The following is a 20157-nucleotide window of genomic DNA, read 5'->3' as shown; positions in this document are numbered from 1 at the left end:
AAAAATTATTATAACGTAATAACAATAGTAATACTATTCCATTGCGGCTCTCGTGGTGCAGTAGGTAAGGCGCTGGCCTTCCACCCGAGAGTTTTGGGTTCGATTCCGATCATGACAAAAACATTTATGTGTTTTTCTCAAAGCCTGAGTGTTTGTGATTGTTCAAAATTACTAACAACCATCTTATATGAAAGAGCAAGGACATGGTTATTAATAATTCTAAAAAAATATACTGTTTCATTGTGTTCATTTTTACTAATATAATATTTACTTCAATTGGGTTATAAATATACCTAAATATTAAATTTTATCTGCAGATAAACTGAATACGTGTATTAATTAAGGCGCTAAGTACCAAAAACATAAAAACTGACATTTTTATAGAAAAATGTTCTACATACCAACGCCAATAACTTCAACTATAGTCTAAATGCCTCAAGCAAGTCAAAAAAATACAGCAAATTAATTAAACCTGTCGACGTTGTAAGTCCGTTGGCGTGTTTTATTTATAATAGTGTAAGTAGCACTGCAGTGATCAACGGCATTCAATATAAAATAGCTGACGATGGTGTGTTGACACTTGCGAGTTCTTAATACCTAAAATTATAGAAGCTGCGTGATTGATTCACACTGTAGAAGTACATTTTTCAAAAGGTCTGCTTCATGAAATTTTACTGCAATGACTCGGTATTTTGTAACTACAGGCAATACTACTTTTTGGTACTTAGAGCCTTATTTAATACACGTATTCATTACTATCAACAGAATTTTTACATGCTTCATAATCAAACACTGAATGCCAACTCATGTCTGTTACTTTAACAGTATCCCATATGGTATTTTTGTGAGCAGGTGATTATACGCAGTAAATTCAATGTTTTTTTTTTTTTTACATTTTTTGCCATTCGTTATTAAGACGTTCGGCAGATAGATATTATCTAATAAGGGTTTGTGACAATTTATGCGCCGGACCAGCGCCATCTTTAGATCAATAAAGCCCGAGCATATCTTTTTGCACAAGCAACGAGTGGTCCACTTTTCAGCTATCAAAATCAGATTCCAGATTGCTTGGCATATTGATTCGCCCTTTTTCGTTTCAACTTGAATTATAAAAATTCTCATATCAAATATATTAACTATCTGTGTTATTTTATAAATACCATAGTATTAGTAATCAGCTGTCAAAGTCAGACTAGTCCTTCACACAAAACCCGGTGGTAATATCGATTTCCAAAAAATATGTAGCATTGATCTATGCATTACATTTATAGACGGTGTGTTTACGCTAGTGTATTATTTATCATGTAACTCATCTATCGAATTGTTGTTTTTATTTAATAAAAAGCAATTTCTTTTGTAGTACTTATCTATCTATTATTATTATCTATCCAAACCATACCATTCCCTGTGTGAACATGACAGACGCGTCAGAATGAGCACTATATAGAACAATGACAGGTCATCCATAGACAACAATGGGAAGGGCGGAAAAAGTAGGACCAGTCGTTGTAAATGTATCGGCTTTCTACTTGAGTCGGCAATGACCGGACTCTTAATGTCCAAAATGTTTTTAATCTAATACTCCTGGCCGGGGTAGGGAGATATGTTGCAATTTGGTCGCCAACATTAGCAGAGGATATGACAAAATTTGGAATCAAGTAGAACCTTTTAAATCATGATATATGGAATATCAGTAGTCGCTTAAGACAATTGTTTAGTATATATACTGCTTAACGTTACTTGACAAATCTGACATCAGCTGTTATTTTAAACATAATTTAACTCTATAGTTTTAAATGTCTTTTAAGTGATTATTTCCCACAAAACAATACTGTATTGTGTATGTGTTTATACAATTTAAACACCAATAGTACATAATATTAAATTCGTTTTATGTTATACAAAACTATTCCATTTTAAAAATTGTGAATCAAAAAATATATGGATCTAGTATATTTCTAGGTAATCTAGGTATACTGGATCCGCAATCAGTTATTAGCAATCAGTAACTCAGATAACTACTGATAGAGTAAAAATTAAATTACATACATATTATGTAAAAATGATACTTATACACCAGAGTCGCGGACCACTAGAGAGCCACAAGGCTTCTGCGGGAAGTCGCTAAATGTTTAAATAGAACTGCAAGTTATGAATATTTTAAACAATAATAATTAATTTAAAACAAACTTTACAAAAATTTTATTAACATATTCATATTGACCAAAAATAATATTATAAAAAGTAGAATTGAATAGATTATGGAAGAAAATCAATTTTTAGGATTAAAAAGAGAAACCTCTTTGCAATTCACAATAATTCATCTTCATAAATCTACTGATATTACAAATCGCGCAATTCTCATAGTTTTGTCTGATATCAAACTCAAAAATTTACGACGGTTCGCTTTTCTATCGGAAAAATTATCGGCGGAGTGGATCGAGGACTATTTTTTTCACATTTTGAGGGGTGTGTTATGAAAAAGTTTGGGAAGCATATAATATTATAATAAACTATTAATTTGTATTTTCTCGTTTCCATACATTTGGCATTTGTAACAATTAAACAATACTTTAAAATGATTATTAGCAAATCAAAATATACAAAAATGGCAACCATAATGATAGTGGAAAGCACTGCTATTTTTTATGGCTATCGTTTTAATTTGGTCGATGCATGTTATATTTTCGATTTAACGTTAAATGCATCTCGAGTTTAGTTTTTATAGTATTCATTTATTTGTGAATAAATGTGAATTAAAACATTTTTAAGAATATATTTTTTACATTGTATTTATTTGTCATGAAATATTCATAATATTAAATATTGTGTAAATAGCATTCTGAAAAATGGCGTATAAAAATGTTAAAACGCTCGGGTAACTTAGGAAAGCATTGGGTGCAATTTTGTTGCTTTGATTAAACGGTTCAAATTTTCGGTAAGTAGCGTAGTTTACGCAGCGCAGTTTTCTACGAAATTGATTTAGGAGGGGGTAATTACCTTCATAAATTCCACTGAACCCTGTCATAGAAACGTGTGCATAGTATTTAGTTTTCTTCTAGCAATTTTATGAGCTGCACTTTGAATGCTGATCGCGCACTGTTTCAGTGCCATGCTTGCATTTTTGGCATAATATTATTACATTGTTTTAAAGGTAATCAAATATTCTGGTTTTGATGATTAATTTATTTGTAATTCTCGGTTACTTTATATATTATAATAAGTGAATAAATTATATGGAGAACTCTTTCATTTAATCAATCCAAACTCTTGATATAAATAAACTATTTTTTCATTGAAAAAATAATTTACAAGATTTAGGAATGTAACATTATTTTATTGAATACACATATTTTGAAAACATTTCTGAGAAATATAAAACCACTATAAAAAATCTTCTTGAAAAAAATACGACACCCAGCTGGTTTCACACCATCATCTTTGGAATTAAAGCTCATGTGCACTGACCACTATTATGCGTGTCTTTTCTAATTGCGACAAATTTTACTATGGTTTTTACAATACTCTATGAAGCACTTTCTAAAAAAATGAATGTTCGTTATTTTGTGTATGGTCAATAAAAGAATAATACATTCTTAAACCTAGTAAATTATTGTTCGCTGAATAATATATTTTCTAGATTATTACGTACGTAATAAAAATTGTTGTACAAAAACCGATTGCCGATTAATGGATTTTCGCACATAAATTTTATTTTTAAACGATACAAAGATGTATAAAAAATGTCTTGGCGATAAATAGATACAAATTATGTTACCAATTATTTACACTATTATAACAATAAATCGAAAATAATACGTTTTTAAAGTTGATGTTCAAAGATACACCGACAGAACAGGTCATATATAGGTCATATTGCAAAGCCTATAAATGTGGGTATTTAATACATCGTAGACATAACTCTAAGGGGTCACGATGTCAATGTAATGATAAAAAGACTGAAAGTCGGATATTTCTTTAAGAATACCCTACCAACAAGTCGGATATTATTTATACTTACGCCAGTCTTATAACATCAATAATGTGCTTGCCGATCACACTCTCCTATCCACCCACCTTATTGCCACCTTTCGGTGTAGAACATGAGATGATCTTTCTCAGGGGGGTAGATCCGGGAGTTGTTCATAGCAGTGAAATCCACGCCGGGAAATGTCTTCCATGGCGTGGACTCCCAGACTCTAATGGAGTCTGGAATGAGTGTTGCATGTCTCACTAAACCTTTAAGCGATCTCCATCCTGCCAGGATGGACGCCAGCAAGCTTTTCTCTGTGAGGGAAACAGCTGAAAAAGACTATGTGTTTATAGGGGACTCTAGGTTATTAATTGAAAGATGAATTTATATTTTAGGTTGCTGTATGGCACAACATTTAATTTATTAAGAATACAGCAACAGATAGAATTTAATACAGGAAAGTAAAAGGACGGAGAATGTTGTCAGATGGAGAAAAAAGTTAATAAACTCAGGAATGCACTCGTGGAAATTATAGATGACACTGTATTTTGGCAGACCTCTCGAAAGATGGACAGATATCTGAAAATCAAATTTTCAAATATCTGAAAAAGATAAATAGAGCTTCTGGTCTAAAACAACTATTAGAAAGATAAAATAAGGGTAGATGAAAAAAATAATTTATTTGTGAGATGTACGTCACTTCCGAAAGGCATCCAACTTTATCAAGCTAATCGGACCATGTGTTTTAAAAATGAGTGACTGCACGTCGTTATTCTTGTTGGGGTGTGGAGGTTAAACATTTCAAATGCACGCAGAAAAAATACAACTGGGAAACTAAAGATTTTGAAGTAGATAAGCGATGATTTATGAAATACGTATATTTGAATAGTAAACAACTGGTAGATTTTATTGTTTTGCTTTGTAGAATTTTTATAATATTCTTTTAGTAGAGTGTAAGTTAAACTTACACCCTTCAGTAAAAGCCAACACTTTATAGACGATTCGACCACATAATGTTTATTATCTTTAATATTTTACATTAATAATTGAAGTCGCACTTCTTTTAGATTTTGTATATCAGTGGCGAAGGGTGCAGGTAGGCTGTTAAGATCCGACATAAATAGTACACACTAAACTTTGTCAGTCAAACGTATTTTGTTTTCATTTAACTAAGACTAGTGTGTATTATAGTGTTTGTTAGTTTTTAAAATTTATTTAAACCGTGCTTAATCCATGCCATAGTAGATAATAGTCAAAAAATATTCTTTTATCTATATAATATTAAAACTATGTCATTAAACCATAAGTAATTATAGATATTGTATGGATTGAAGAATATTTTTTATCGATTATGGTTCGGCTTAGGCAGGGTTTATTGAATTTTGAAAAACTAACGAACACCACCTGTGGTATATATTCTTAGTTCAACGATAACAAATAATTACGATAGAAAAATTGTGCAATATTTTGTCAGATCGCCCATAGCACACAATATAAACTATTATGGTTTAGTTTAGACAGGGTTCGATTTAATTTTAAAAGCAAACCAGCACCATCTGTAAATCGTGGTCTTAGTTCAATGAAAACAAATAAATATAACTGACAAAGTTTAGTGTGCACTATTATGGTTTGGTTTAGCCAGGGTTTAATTTAATTTTAAAAACAAACTATCACCATCTGCAAATTTGTGGTCTTAGTTCGACAAATAAATATAAATGACAAAATTTAGTGTGCACTATTTATGTCGAATCTTAACAGCCTACCTCCACCCTTCGCTACTGTTATATAATGTAATAATATATTAATATTTCTTATCATATTATGGCTAATGTGTTTTCTAATTTCGCTGAATCTATGCGTTCATCTTAAGTCCAGTGTATTAATTGAAATTTACTTCATTTACCTTCTGCGAGGATTAGTTATTTATTATCCGTTCATTTCTTCTTTAAGCACTACGGTGCATGGTTGCAGCATCAGTCCCGTACGGCTCCGTCTCGGGACGGAATGAGCACTTAAAATCACTTCTTTCAGACACGTTTAAAACGTCATAGAAAGCGGTTGTGCATATCCACGGTTGTGCATATATGACTGATGGTGGTGGGCACTTTAACGTATACTCAACTAAAATTTTGTACCTAAATATAATATTGAATCCAATCGCAATTAATAATTAACTAATACTATACAATTTGAACCAATGAAAAAAAATCTGAATGCCCTGTATTGATTTGTAGCAAAAGGTGTTGCCTATGTAATTCTTAATTTTTTCATATTATGTACTTATGTGCTTTTGTAATGATTCCCGCAGACGCGAATGTATGATTGCAATAGCGCATGATATTATGTTAAAATAATGATGTTTATTTTGCTGTATCCAAACTAATCGCAATTTCTCATTGTTAGCGCGTCACTAAACGAAACAGTTTTATAAATAGTCAAAAATTCTTATGATACAATAGGTATAAAGTAATAATATAATTTCCGATTTTAATTCTTCAATATTTACACAAAAACTTTTTCTATTTCATTTTACATTATTATTAGGTAAACGAAGAAAAATTAAAGTACTTTTAGAAAAACATAATATATTTATATATTATATATATATATATATTATAATATTATTACTATCGACCGAAGGTACTTGATGGAATTTCAATTTAAATTCTAATGGATTTAAGTTTTGTACTATTCCATTTGAGTAATTTTTTGCGACCCGGGTTTCGCCTTTCGGTATCATCAGGCGTTCTGTATACTCACCAAAAGGCAAATACACACTGACAACAAACACTCTTAACTCTAACTTATATAATAAATTAATACAATAAAGTAGGTAAAAACTTATCACCTACCCATTAAGTCAAATTATTGGATCCTTGTATTATCAACACATATTTTATGCATAAAAAATTGTCTAGCAGTCTTAAAGTTTTTTTTTAACAAATATGGTTTCACGGAAAGTTTACAATTTATATAAATAACACAAAATAAATCCTGCCTTATGTTATGTAATAACATAAATGTATATGAGCAGTGCTTTTCATAGAGTGACCAAACTACCTAACACGACAGGAATGCCTGAGAAAGGGGATTCTCTTAGGGGAGTTCCCATAATTAATACAGGAACGGTGGCACATTTTATGAGAAGTATCGTAATATGCAGTGCACTATTAAGATAACGTTAGTAGGCACGTGTCGGGCTAGGTATTGTAGGAAAAAGAGGGGAAAACCATAGCAAACTTTTTATAATATATGATCTGACTTTCTTACCATAATCAAAATATCGTCATCTTGTAATACATCGTCATTTGAAAAACTTTTACTTAGTTATCGACAGTGATCTGACAATAGTATCTATCCGACAATAATATAATATAGTCAATTTTTCAGGGGGTACAGAAAATTGTTTTTGTCGGTATTAGTATGTATTATTTTTATTTTTCAAGTGAAATGATTTAATATTAGTACTAAAACAGTGATTTAAAGAAGATGTATGGAAATTGTAATGTCATATAATAAACACAATCATGCAGATAGTATTTTCTTTTTAGTTATTAGACACTTCTTCCACCTCATAAATGAGTCGATGCAGATAGACACTATTTTCCGCATCAAATTTGAGCACGTTAGAATTTTTTTCGTAGGACAATAATATTTCCATTCGATCTGTCACCATATTTTGTACAAAATACACCAATAACCCAGAATTCTCCAAAACTGCAGATATATACTACTGTCACATCACCGTCGATATACTAAGTTAAGGGAATGTCGTTCGACGAGTGAATAATAGCTAGACAAATAAATGCACCCTTAAATAAAACCACAGGGACGCATTAAGCCGTACTCAATCGATTAACTAATTAAGTTTTGCGAATGTACATCGCAGCAAAAAAAATTAGGTCCAAAAAAAGTAAAGAGGCTAGATACGACCTTAATCCACCAATTAAACAACCCCGACTTATAAGGAAATTTGCATTCATTAAAATACGTAGCTTAGTAAAATTTTCGTAATAATATTAATTGTAAATTCGAAATCAATCACGCAGTCAGCCGTAGATTTGAATGAGTTATATCGCCAGCTTAAGTAAGTTGGTAAGACAATAGCATAGAAACTTCGTAAGTTAGTTGATTTTGTAGTTCACTCATTCGCATGTACGGTGGCAGGATATCGACATCAACATAAAATTATCTACAAAAATAAAATCTCTGTGTACTGTTATACTGTTTTTCTAGTTATAACTGTTAACAATTCGTCCAACCCATTGGGTAGGTACGGGGTGTTCCTCGAAAGCTTTACTACTTTGCTTGGTCGCCATTTTGGTAAAAATGAATTGTGACAGTTCATATTTTGAAATCGTAAAGTATAGACCTGGTAAATTTATTATGGAAAAATATTCGATAAACCAATATATTTCAATCGTAAAAACATTTTATCAAAATCAATCATTGTGACGACTAGAAATTTATTTAAAATTTTGGGTAGAAATAACATGCCATCAAAACCCACTACTTATCTATTAGTGAATGATTTTGAAGAAAGAGGCTATATATAGCAGATAATTAGAAACCAAATTATTCATCAGTCACCTTTGCATCCGTTAAAAGTGACTGTTAGGTGCGGTATGTGGTCTGGAGGAATCATTGGCTCTTTCTTTTTTAAATATGAACGTGGTGTTACGGTAACTGTTAAAGGAAAACGTTATCGTAACATGATTGACAACTTTTTGACACCAGAATTGAATGCTATAAGCTTGGTTGGCATGTGGTTTCAACAAAATGGTAACACTTCACATACCTACAGCCAATGTTACAATGGCATTATCTTTTTCCACAACAAATTTTCTTAAGAAATAGTGATGTCGATTGGCCTCCGCGGTCACCGGATATAACAGCCCCGAACTTATTTTTGTAGGGATATCTAAAGAGCAAGGCTTATGCCAATAAACCATAAACACTTTGGCAACTTAAATAAAACATTCGTGATGAATGAAATGAATGAAATACCGGTTAAAATATGTGTGTAAATATGATGACAATATTGTAAAAAGAGCCCGTATTTGTAAGGTCAGAGGCAAACATTTAGCTGACATCGTCTTCCATACGTAATTTCCAACATTTAATAAAACATTTATCAGCAGTAAACTATTTTGTTTTCATTTTCCATAAATTTATACAAAATTAAAGTAGTAAACCTTCCTGGCGAACATCCTGTATTTTTGTTGAATCAAAATACACATTGACAAATAACAATATGCAATTGTTTGACGAACCATGGCTTTTTATAAATACAAAAATGGTAGCTCTTGTCTAGGCCGTGCAATATAATCTAACTTATACAATATTATTATTATCTTACTATATCATTAAAAATATTTTGGTGTCTTAAAATGGATAATCGTATAAATTTTGTTTTATTCTATACACAGTTAATTTAATTTGTAATATTATGTATGTTCAAAATATTAAAATAAAAGTATTAAACTATATTTAACTGATGACATGTTTAATTTTAAATATTTAATATTAATGTTACGTTAAAATTTATTTTATATTATTAGTATTATGTACTCAGATTAAATATAAATATTTTCTTGTAGGTATATGGTTAATTGTAATATAAAAAAAACATAATATTACTGCATGTATTAATCCAACATAAACATTTAAATTTGTAAGGAAACATAATGTAATAATAATTACCTACTTAATGTTATCATCACATTAGCATATTGCTTATCTCTAAAGCAAACGAATAGCATGATTTTGAAAATACCTTGTACGTACTGCGCCAAAATTTGCCGTATTTCCTTGAATTATTCTAGCGCTTAAATTACGTACAACTCCTAAAAAGCTACTACAGCTAGGAGTAGTAATATTAACATGGAGCTTTTAATGTGAGTAATGCTAATTACTTATGTGCAAAGTAGCTCGGGTATATACCTGGCCTGTTCTTATACTTGGTATTTAGAATGTGTTTGCTTTCTGTAGCCAATTTGGTATAATAATTATTTCAAGTGCCGTCATGGAAGAACGTCTATGATTCTATCGCGGGGGTAAAATGATAAATATATTATAATAAATGTAAGGGTACTTAATATTTAAAAATAAAATATCATATTGGTTGCGCTTTTTAGCAGTGGACTGTTATTTTAAGGTAATGTTTGGATTCCGGGGAGGCGGTTCAACAGGATGCCAGGCACTGACTTATTGTGATATTGATGATGGCTCCGTGGTCTAGTTGCACTATCATTCGAGCGTATAATTTGTTGGGTTACCCGATGCGCGGCACTTGACGGTACACTGTTGATGGTTGATATAATATGAGGTTGATAAATGATGATGATAGTTTGTATAAATAATGAAAGCCGGTATCACAGCTACCAGGTATTCAGAAGTGTCGCTTGGATGACGGCCACACTATATCAAGCTAACTCGGCCGCATCCCACGAACAACTTCTAAATCATTATGTATAATAATTGAATTAATCAATAAATTGTGGTTTAGCGGTAACAGGTCAACACGCACACGACGTCTTGAGCTAACTAAATGTTATTCAATCACGATCGATTTATGACCAGAAATTTCTCGTCGTCTGGTCTTGTGACAAATATAAATAAGGATGTGAGGTGGGTGGGGAAATAAGGGATGAAAGCCACCATATTTGAATCAACCACATATTTATGTTGGAATCAAGTCTATACAAAATTAATTGACAAGGTTTTCTATTTATAAATTGACGTCGCTTAGATGTGCTGGATATATTCACCTTATACCAAATAGACTGGTTTTGAAAATAGCCTTTACCAAACACCCAGATCAGCAGACTTCTGCTTTTTATGGATTGATGTTTGCTGTAAATGGCTGGTCGAAGAATGTTGGAGACCAGGTTATTTAAAGAGACCAAATCTCTTCAATCAATGAACTCACAGAGGCTTTATAAAATGAGAATTAATGGTTATTAGCCGATCCGTCAATCCAGTCAGTTCATTCTTTCGATGAAATAAAAAAATGGGATGTAAAATTGCCAGATACAGGATTAGAAGCTGTGACATAACCCTTCAGAGATGGACTACCTGCCAATCACTCTACAAATGGTACGTTTATCAATAATTCCGTAATATCGTAATCAACTGGCAGTTTTAACGCTGAAATAATATGTGGACCCACGATGAAATCACAACAATTTTTATATGTTGAGATAGTGTAAATTTTATTATTATTATTGTAAAACTTAATTACTTTTTCCCTTATATAATATATATATATATATATATATATATGTATTTATTTTCTCACTCAATCGATGATAATTTATTGAATGGCTAACAATAAAATAATTGCTTATTAGAAATATGGTATTATTACTTCACATAATAAGTACAGATATATAGGTACTGGTGCCACCTGAAGTGAATACAGTTTCAAAACACCAATACAATACTTAAAAAACATACATAAATTCAAAGTTATAAATTTTGTTGAATAATTATATATTTTTAATTTTTAGTAGAAATAATATAGATGGGAAAAATACATACCATCATGTAACTTCTTCTTATCGTGCCATCCTATAACGGAGGTCAGCCGCATCAGGGCGATCTTTGCTTTATAATCTGTTAGCCGGAACAGTTATTTGGAGCTGCATGCACCAATCACAAATATTTGTAAGCCACAAAATACGCCGTATTTCTCTGCTACAATTTCCATTGATTTATTCTTGGATAACAATTTGGGAAATGCTGTACTATTTTCCTCTCATAACTACTGTAATTTTTTGGTCGTGATACTAAATACAATTTATCGGTCTTTACCCATTTGATTGAGAACGTCAACGTTTATCACCTAGTCAGTCTAAAGAGTTTTGAGGATGCGTCTTTAGAGCCACAAATCGAAAGCCTTAACTATGTGTCCATACAAAAGAAAAGGATTAAGAGAACATAATAGCGGACGACATGCAGTCTCAGATCTAGTTTTGATTGCTAAGTATGTGTCTCAGTTTGAAAAAGTTACACCTTGCTACCTCAATTCTTGTTTTATAAGATACGTCAAAATATTACAGGTATTTATGATACATAAAACGTTATCCCCACCATTGAATCGACAATCAAACCAAGAGATTTTATCACTGATTTTTACTAGTAATTTTTTCTAACTGTCTCTACTCATTGTCTCTATCAAACATACGTCAAAAAAAAAACAAATGACGCAACATACTGTTTTAGAAACGAATACTCTCCAACTCATTTATTTGGCAAGTTTGGCAAGTTTATACAAGTTTGGCGGATCTCGTGATTGAGGGACGAGACCACTGTAATTGGGGATGACCAGGAGGTGTAGGTCAGGAAGATAGATGAGAAGTTGAGATTTGGTGGTTGCTTCGATGGATGGAGAGCCGAGTTTGCAGTGTAAACAGTCGCTACAAGAGTATGTTATAAGAGCATTTTGATATAATACTTATGATACTGTTCCGAGGTCTCAGCTCGGTGGAACAGAATGCGTGCGGAGCAACAGATACAAAACCTACTGATCGGACTGAGATTAAGAATAATAATTGGTATTTAGACTAACTAACTCAAAATTGCGAGTCATTGTTGATAAAGCTTGCAATTGACTAATCTGTTGGGCTCTGCATTATTGCACTTTGAGCGTTTTGATCCCATCGAATAATGTCACACGTGTAGAATATGCTGACTGTAGATATGTCGATTGTGCGATAGTTTAAATGACTTGCTAATTCTTACACTGACGAAATAATTCTGACACGGCCCGAAGTTATTGACCACTAAACAAGTAGCTACTTTAAAACATAATTTAATAATAAAATAAATGCTTTCATTCACGTTTTTTTTAAAATCGTTGTTAATATCGAGATCACATCGTAATTTATCAAAAGAAAAAGTCTAAAAATAGACTTCTCATCTTTGGGAATTATGTCGGATAAATTTGAAAATAGAACGTCTAGCGTTTTATCCGTTGTTCGATAATTTTTGTTAACAGAACACGTCCTTAGGCCGACAAAATATTTTCCTCTTGGCGGGATAATCCGAGATAGAGAGTGCTCGATTGGTCGTTACGGGTAATTCCCGGCATAGTATACGGAAATGCTCATTGATCAAATTAACGGAATTTTGTGTCGGCGCAACCTGTGCGATATTCATTATCTCTCCCGTAATGGATAAGAAATAATCATAATGTTAGAGTTACGTGCGTAACATATCTTAACCTAATGTATTTTCTCCGCGCTGGGAAAAGGGAGATTATGATGTTCTAAAGCAGTTCTTTTCAACCTTTTTTTCATCTCTCAAACTTGCGACATTTCATAATTATTTTTATTTATGTATTCAGGTCAACCAACAGGATCAATCACAGAGGATAGATATGAATATTAATAAATATAAATAAAAAAATAATATGTGATGGTCCCAATAACAAGCGGACACAACAAGCATAATAAATCAAATTAAATTATATCAAATATTATATACAGATATATAAATATAATTATAGAGTTATTGAAAGTCGTTAAAGAAAAATAGAGAGATAAACATAAAAAAGTATATCCATATATAAGACAGGGAAAACAAGAAAAGAAAAATACAGTTTTTAAAAAAATCAGTAAAAATTAGCAGTAGTCCAGAGACAATTAGTCGTGGATTTTGGAGCAATTTAATTTGAAAGAAGCAAGATAACAAAACAGATCCACTCAATCACTGTGAAGATTCAAGGTTCTGCAGATTCGAGCCACCGAATAATTATTGTAACCTCAATTGGTTTTATATGTATTAATGTATAAAAGTGCGAAAATGTGAGGATGAATATTGACCCTTAGTAAATTGAATTTGATGTAACACAGTAGTTGTGGGGAATCTGTATGGATATCATTATTTTAAAGATAAATATAAGCTCAGAAATAGTTTGCCGTGTTTCTAAAGATTGAATTATGAAATGTTCCAATTGGGAAGAATAGTAATTGGGTAAGTTGATATTGTGGTGAAGATAAATGCTTTAAAAACAACAATATGACAACTTTCTAAATTAATTCAAAACCCACTCGGTATTATAAATATCATCTTTCACAATTTATGAAGATATTTATTGTTGTTTGTGTGGTGCAAATTTAATTATTTGCGATTTTAAATGAAAACATTTAATCTTACACATGCAACAGTAAAATTATTACCCCAGTAAATTCCTACTTTCGATTTTTTATAAAAAAGTTCTTTATAAACATTGTGTTGTAAAAATTCTTTTTCATCTGAGTTGGAGCATTCTGGACGATACTCTTCCACGTATACTGGTTGCACGTCAGTCTTTTTACATCATCCAATGACATGTCAGCAACAGGCAATTCTGCAGTTTTCTATACTGAGAATGCCGTATAGTTTAAAAAAAAAACATTTCCAATTTTGACTCCTTTGAGACACTCGTAATATGTGGCCGAGTCTGATCTAACAATATAAATAATTATAAGATAAAATGAACTTTTATATACAACGTTTTTAAGTTTTCTGTTGAATTATTATGCTCAATATGCTCAAACTTGTACTTAATATTAAATAAATAAAAAAACAAACAAATATAGAATACTGAAATGTCATTTTGACATTTGATTTTTATTCCCATAGTAACGCACGTACATATTAATAATTTAGTTGCTAGGACCACCTCTTTAGCAATCAATAATAGTGTTATACTTTTTACAGATTTTTCTGAAATAACTTTCCATACAAAACAGAATTAACTGAAAATGAATTCAATTCTGCTTCAAGATGGCTAAAAGTAATAAATGAATGCATTGGCATCGTGTTCTGATATAATCTAAGCGTTTAAAATATCTAGCTAGTCGGGAAGTTAGTTAAAATCGATTGCAAGATTTGTACTGGACAAACAACCACCGCATAAATAAGAATACGAGCTTATAAAAAGGTGATACTGTTTTTTCATTAATTAAATAATATTATCAGATAACGGAGTTTCATTCACATGATATTATGGTACTTTACGGGGAATGGCAAGAAACTGGACGTAGTCACGATTCGAGGGGAAGGTAATTGACAATGGGCACTTGCGATGATTTGCGACTATATCCGTTTATTTTGATACAGGTTATAGAATTAAATGATTGTTAACTTATTAGCTGAGATCATCACATGCTCTGTCACCTCGAAAAAAACAAGCGTCAAATTATTCAATGTTAAATTGTCCACTTGTCAATACGTCATGCGTATGGCAATTGATATTTAAGCAACCTGACTGAAATTGAAGCGCTTATGTTAGACACGGTTTTTGCAGGGGAAAAGTGCATCTTGTTAAAAACGCGCCAATTTAAAATAAAATGAAACTGCACCTGCTTTGGTCTATCACTCACAATAAGAGATCGATGAGACATCAATATGGTAACAATATTATATTCTCAAATATCATTACGTTCATTGCAAACAATATTATATACCTACATAAATTATATTACACACATTTATTTTTCGAGACGAAACGATTTTCAAATTCAACTAACTCCATTACAAAGTCTTATAATTCAATCCAATTTAAAACGTTTATATTTTATGCATAATATTCAAATTAGAAACAGCAACGTGTTGTCTCGTTTAATTTTCATTAAAAAAGATTACTCAACTTTTACACGCGAATTTCGAACTCTGTCCAAGTATCACTTAATAAATGTCACGCGTGTCATAGGTTTACCGTCACTGCTCTAGGTGCTAACGCTTATTTTAATCAGGTTGGAGATAAATATTTTAAACGGATTGCTTTATTATATCGTAACATAACATGTTTTCAGAATACAAAGGGTAAGATTAATAATTTTGCAAAGAAAGTGTACTACAAGAAGGATTTATAATCAGTTTTCAGATAGATATTTAAACACTAGTGAAAATATTCGAAACCAAGTGATTATTTATCGTCTATTTTGACTTGAAATAAGAACACAATGATAGTAATGAGCTAAAATCTCTTTTGGAAAATCTTGCGTGTTATAAACTAAGCTTATTGTTTAGTCGTGATTATATCTAAGGTTAATCTACTGCTGGATGAAAGTATCTCCTAGCTCCATACTTTCTTCTCCATATCTATTTTTTTTTGCTGCCATCTACCTTCGCCGATGTCAGTGACGTCCCGTGGGGATAGGCAGATTGAGCATTGCTTGGAGGCGGCAGTTACTCGAAGGGCGGCAAATCGAGGAGAATCATTTGGTATATTTAGACATAGCTACTTACCTATCTAAATTTAGTCATAACGAAAATATCATTTAATTAAAAAAAAACACTGGTTGGAAACAAAATGTATTAATTTTGTCGTGTTTGCGATGTCTAGTTTACATCAGTTGCCCTTAAACGTCCATGGTAACCAGCAACGAGACGTGCATATTTATGAACAATTACAGTCTGATTTATTAACCAGTACGCACGGAAATTGCGTTGGCTGTCGAAACTGGAGATGCACCCTCCTCTTACAGAGCGTCCCACCTACCGCTTCTCGTCCACGACTTAATTTTGTTTTCAGTGGTATATATTATATAATATATCCATACAACATATTTTTTAGATATTGAAGTCATGAAATGATGATAAAAATACTGTATAAAAATGGGGCGTAATTTTGGCGCTGCCTAGGGGCGGCATTTTGTCTAGGGATGTCACTGGCTGATGTATTTGTTTAATGTCCCTTGGGTACAAATGTATGATTGCATTTACCCAGTGGTCCAATTAGCATGTCCAATCAACTGTCATTATTCATCAGCTTATCGATATCTATCACTAAATTGTATGGAAAGCTATAGATAAAGCGCATCTAACAATGTAACCGGCTCGGCTCATCTGTATCTTTGCACCCACAAGACATTGACTATATTGTGCTTAAATCATTTGCAGAGCTCACATTTGTACAGATGCATCACCTTTGGTTTTCTTAAATTGGTTCAAGTATTTTTCTATCATTTTTATTTTCAAATTCAAAAATTTTGAATTTATTTATTTTGAGGATCCATGATAAAAAAATGAACAATCCTATTTTAATTTTCCAAAGAAATCAAAGCATTTAAACAATTTTTAATTTGTATTACCTATTTCACTTATTTATTTATAGTTGAATTTGTATATGTCTACAAGTTATTGAAAATAAGTCGATTTCAATGATACATATTTACATAGGGGGCGCATTTTTTGTTTTGTTCACTTATCGTAACTACTTACTTAATTTACCTATTTTCCTTCTATTAAGGAGCTGTTAGAATCCCTACTTTTATACAAGGATTTTGTTATGCTTTGGGCAATACCTACCTATTTTTCACTCAGTTTGTGAAAAATATGTATCTTTTTTCAAATTTCAGTATGTATGTAATTGAATAATTGAGTAGCAGGTTTTTATTCTTCAGAGACCTCCTTTTAATTTCTCTCACAAATAGGGTACGTCATGTTGCGTTAGAGAAACGCGCCTCTGATACGTCATCTTGTTTTTTTCTGTTAGGCTTCAGGTTTCACACACATACATAGCAGGCCGCTCACTTAGGCAATGGGCGAATAACGTCAATAGGTACATAGAGAGGCTGAGTGTAACCAAATAGGCAGAGTGATAAAGCTCGGGATTGATATACCTGGAAGATGGTTATGTAGTCACCCATGCACATGAATGGTCTGTAGTAGAAAATTAACCAACTAACTTACACAAAGGGGAATAATTTACGCGTTGAGCATAATGGTCACTTTTCAATATAACATTAATGTACCTACCCAAATATGAAGTGCAAAATAAGAAAAAACGATTTTAGATAGTTTTGAGAAAAATGATAAAAAATTATTTCTATTAAATCTGTGTACTCTGTGTATTTATTTTTTAATTTGTTACATTCTAAAGAATATTTTGGCTTTCCGTTTAAGGGGTATTTGAAAAGCACACCCAACTATTTTACCGGGTTTTGAAATTTACCTTAATTTTTGATCATACGTTTATAGCGTTTTTTAAAGTTCAATCTTTGACTATCATATAGCATATCCACGGCTATACATATTACATGAAGGATGGTGGTGAGAACCTAGGTAGGTAACAAAAATATCTATCAAAATACATATCTAACTTTAAATTTTTCAAAAACAGTTTTAGGGGGATTTGAAACTAGGAGCATCATGTCATATACGTAATAATATATATATATATACGTGTATATCTAGTCAATCAATCTAGTAAATCAGTTTGTCGTATACTTATTTAAATGAAATAAAAATAACAAGTGTTTTCTTCTTTCTTGCGATCATGTCCGATCCTAATAGGATCATAATATGGGCCTCCACAGAGTAGAGGTTTGAGTACAAGTGTTTAATGAAATAAAATTTTTGCTTAACATAATATTATACAATTTACTTTTATCGGTGTGACTTATATTATAATATTATATTTAAGAGAATTTTAATAAAAATATAACAATTTTAAGTAGCATAATAAATAATAGTCAATTTAAAAACAAAACTAAGTTTCTTCAAAATAATATCTAGTGGAGATAATATAATTTATATTCATAGATACTTCTAAACTTTCAACTTCTCCGTCGTTCTTTTTTAGTTCAATTTTTCATACAAAAAGTTATCTGTTATTATAATATCTCTGCGTAAAGAACTACAATACTTCTGAGAGTACAATATTATAATATTCCAAAGTTATTTTTTCGTTCGTCTGAAAAAAAATGCATACAAATGTATTATTTCTTTGCCGTTGAACATTTTTTTTTATTAATAAGTCTTGTTAATTGAATAATAATTCAAAACATAATATAACTATAGTTTACAATAAATATATAATGGATAAATGTGTCAGATGAATGCAATTGGATTAGTGAATTTAAAACAGAAATAGAAATTGATATACCTACAGAGTTGTCCAAAACTATACTACCCTTCCACGGAAAGAGGCAGTAACTCACAAAATATGTGCAATTTAGTTATGAATGCCATCCGTTAGGTAATTTTGATAGCTATATATTTTCTGTTTAATTTAGTGAGTGATAATCAGTATTATCACTCAAATACCGTTAAAATCTTATTTGCTGAAATAATACACATTTTTTAGCAAAAATGCAGTCATTGTACATATTTATCGCAGTTACTGCTGTTTATTATTACTTTGTTTGTACATATTTTAACAACCGACTAATAAAAAATATCACCGTGTTTTATTAATTCATAGTACTAATATTAAAAAAAAAAAAAAATATTATGTCATTTATTTCGAAAGTGTGTGAGAGTCTGTTACTGCCTTCTTCCTTGTAAGGGCAGCATGGCCCCCACATCATAAAACGGGCCCCCGGCCAGGATCTTCGGCGGGCCCCCTATCTATCGCTAAGTTTAATGGCATGTGTGAAGCACAATAGAAGTGTTTTAAAAATTGTGTTAGAGGTAAAAGTAAGGGCCTTTGGTTTATTTTATGGATTTTATGTAGTTTTAATACATCTACTTGAATTATCTAGTTGCCAAGTATCAACACAAAACAATCAAATTGCATCTTATACCTCATTTTTCAAATGGAAAATATTCTCTCGTGAAATAGCGCCGCAGGCGACTTTTTTACCTACTATTAGAGAAAATTTAAGATGTGTGTTTATCTTAAATATTTGATCGACCCGCCACGCCGGCCCCCCCTGAGCCCGGGCCCCTAGGCTAGAGCCAGGTTAGCCCCCCTTCTGTAGAGGCCTTGAAAGGCAGTATATATTATTATTATCTTCTTTCAGTTCCCAAATTCCCAGTTTTCAAAGGTCGAGATTTGGGAGATATATCATTTTTCTTTATAGACATAGTAATACTTCTTAAAAACTAGTGCACTGTAGTTTTACTACATTAATCATGTAACTATCTAAAACTAAGTAATTGTTTCATAAGGCATCTGTCTACTTACATACAATTTACTTTCAGCATTATAGTTTAAATTTACCATTATTTAAATGACAGCATTTTCATTTAATTAATACACGAAGGTATATTTGGCGCATGTATATATACATAATATACCAATTAGTTAAATTGCATTTTCATCAAGTGCCTATTAATTATATCAAATTTGTTGTCTATGCAAAGTCTGGTTTGGTACGAGATATTCACGGTGCAGAAATTTTGTCTCGTAACTAATTCTAAATATTATCCCTATGTACATAGGTTAGTTAGATTGCCATCACTAA

Source organism: Rhyacophila brunnea, unplaced genomic scaffold, assembly GCF_057557595.1.
Source record: "Rhyacophila brunnea isolate RB1 unplaced genomic scaffold, BYU_Rbru_1.0 scaffold_1, whole genome shotgun sequence".
NCBI classification, from domain to species: Eukaryota; Metazoa; Arthropoda; class Insecta; order Trichoptera; family Rhyacophilidae; genus Rhyacophila; species Rhyacophila brunnea.
Note: the sequence above shows the minus strand (reverse complement) of the source record.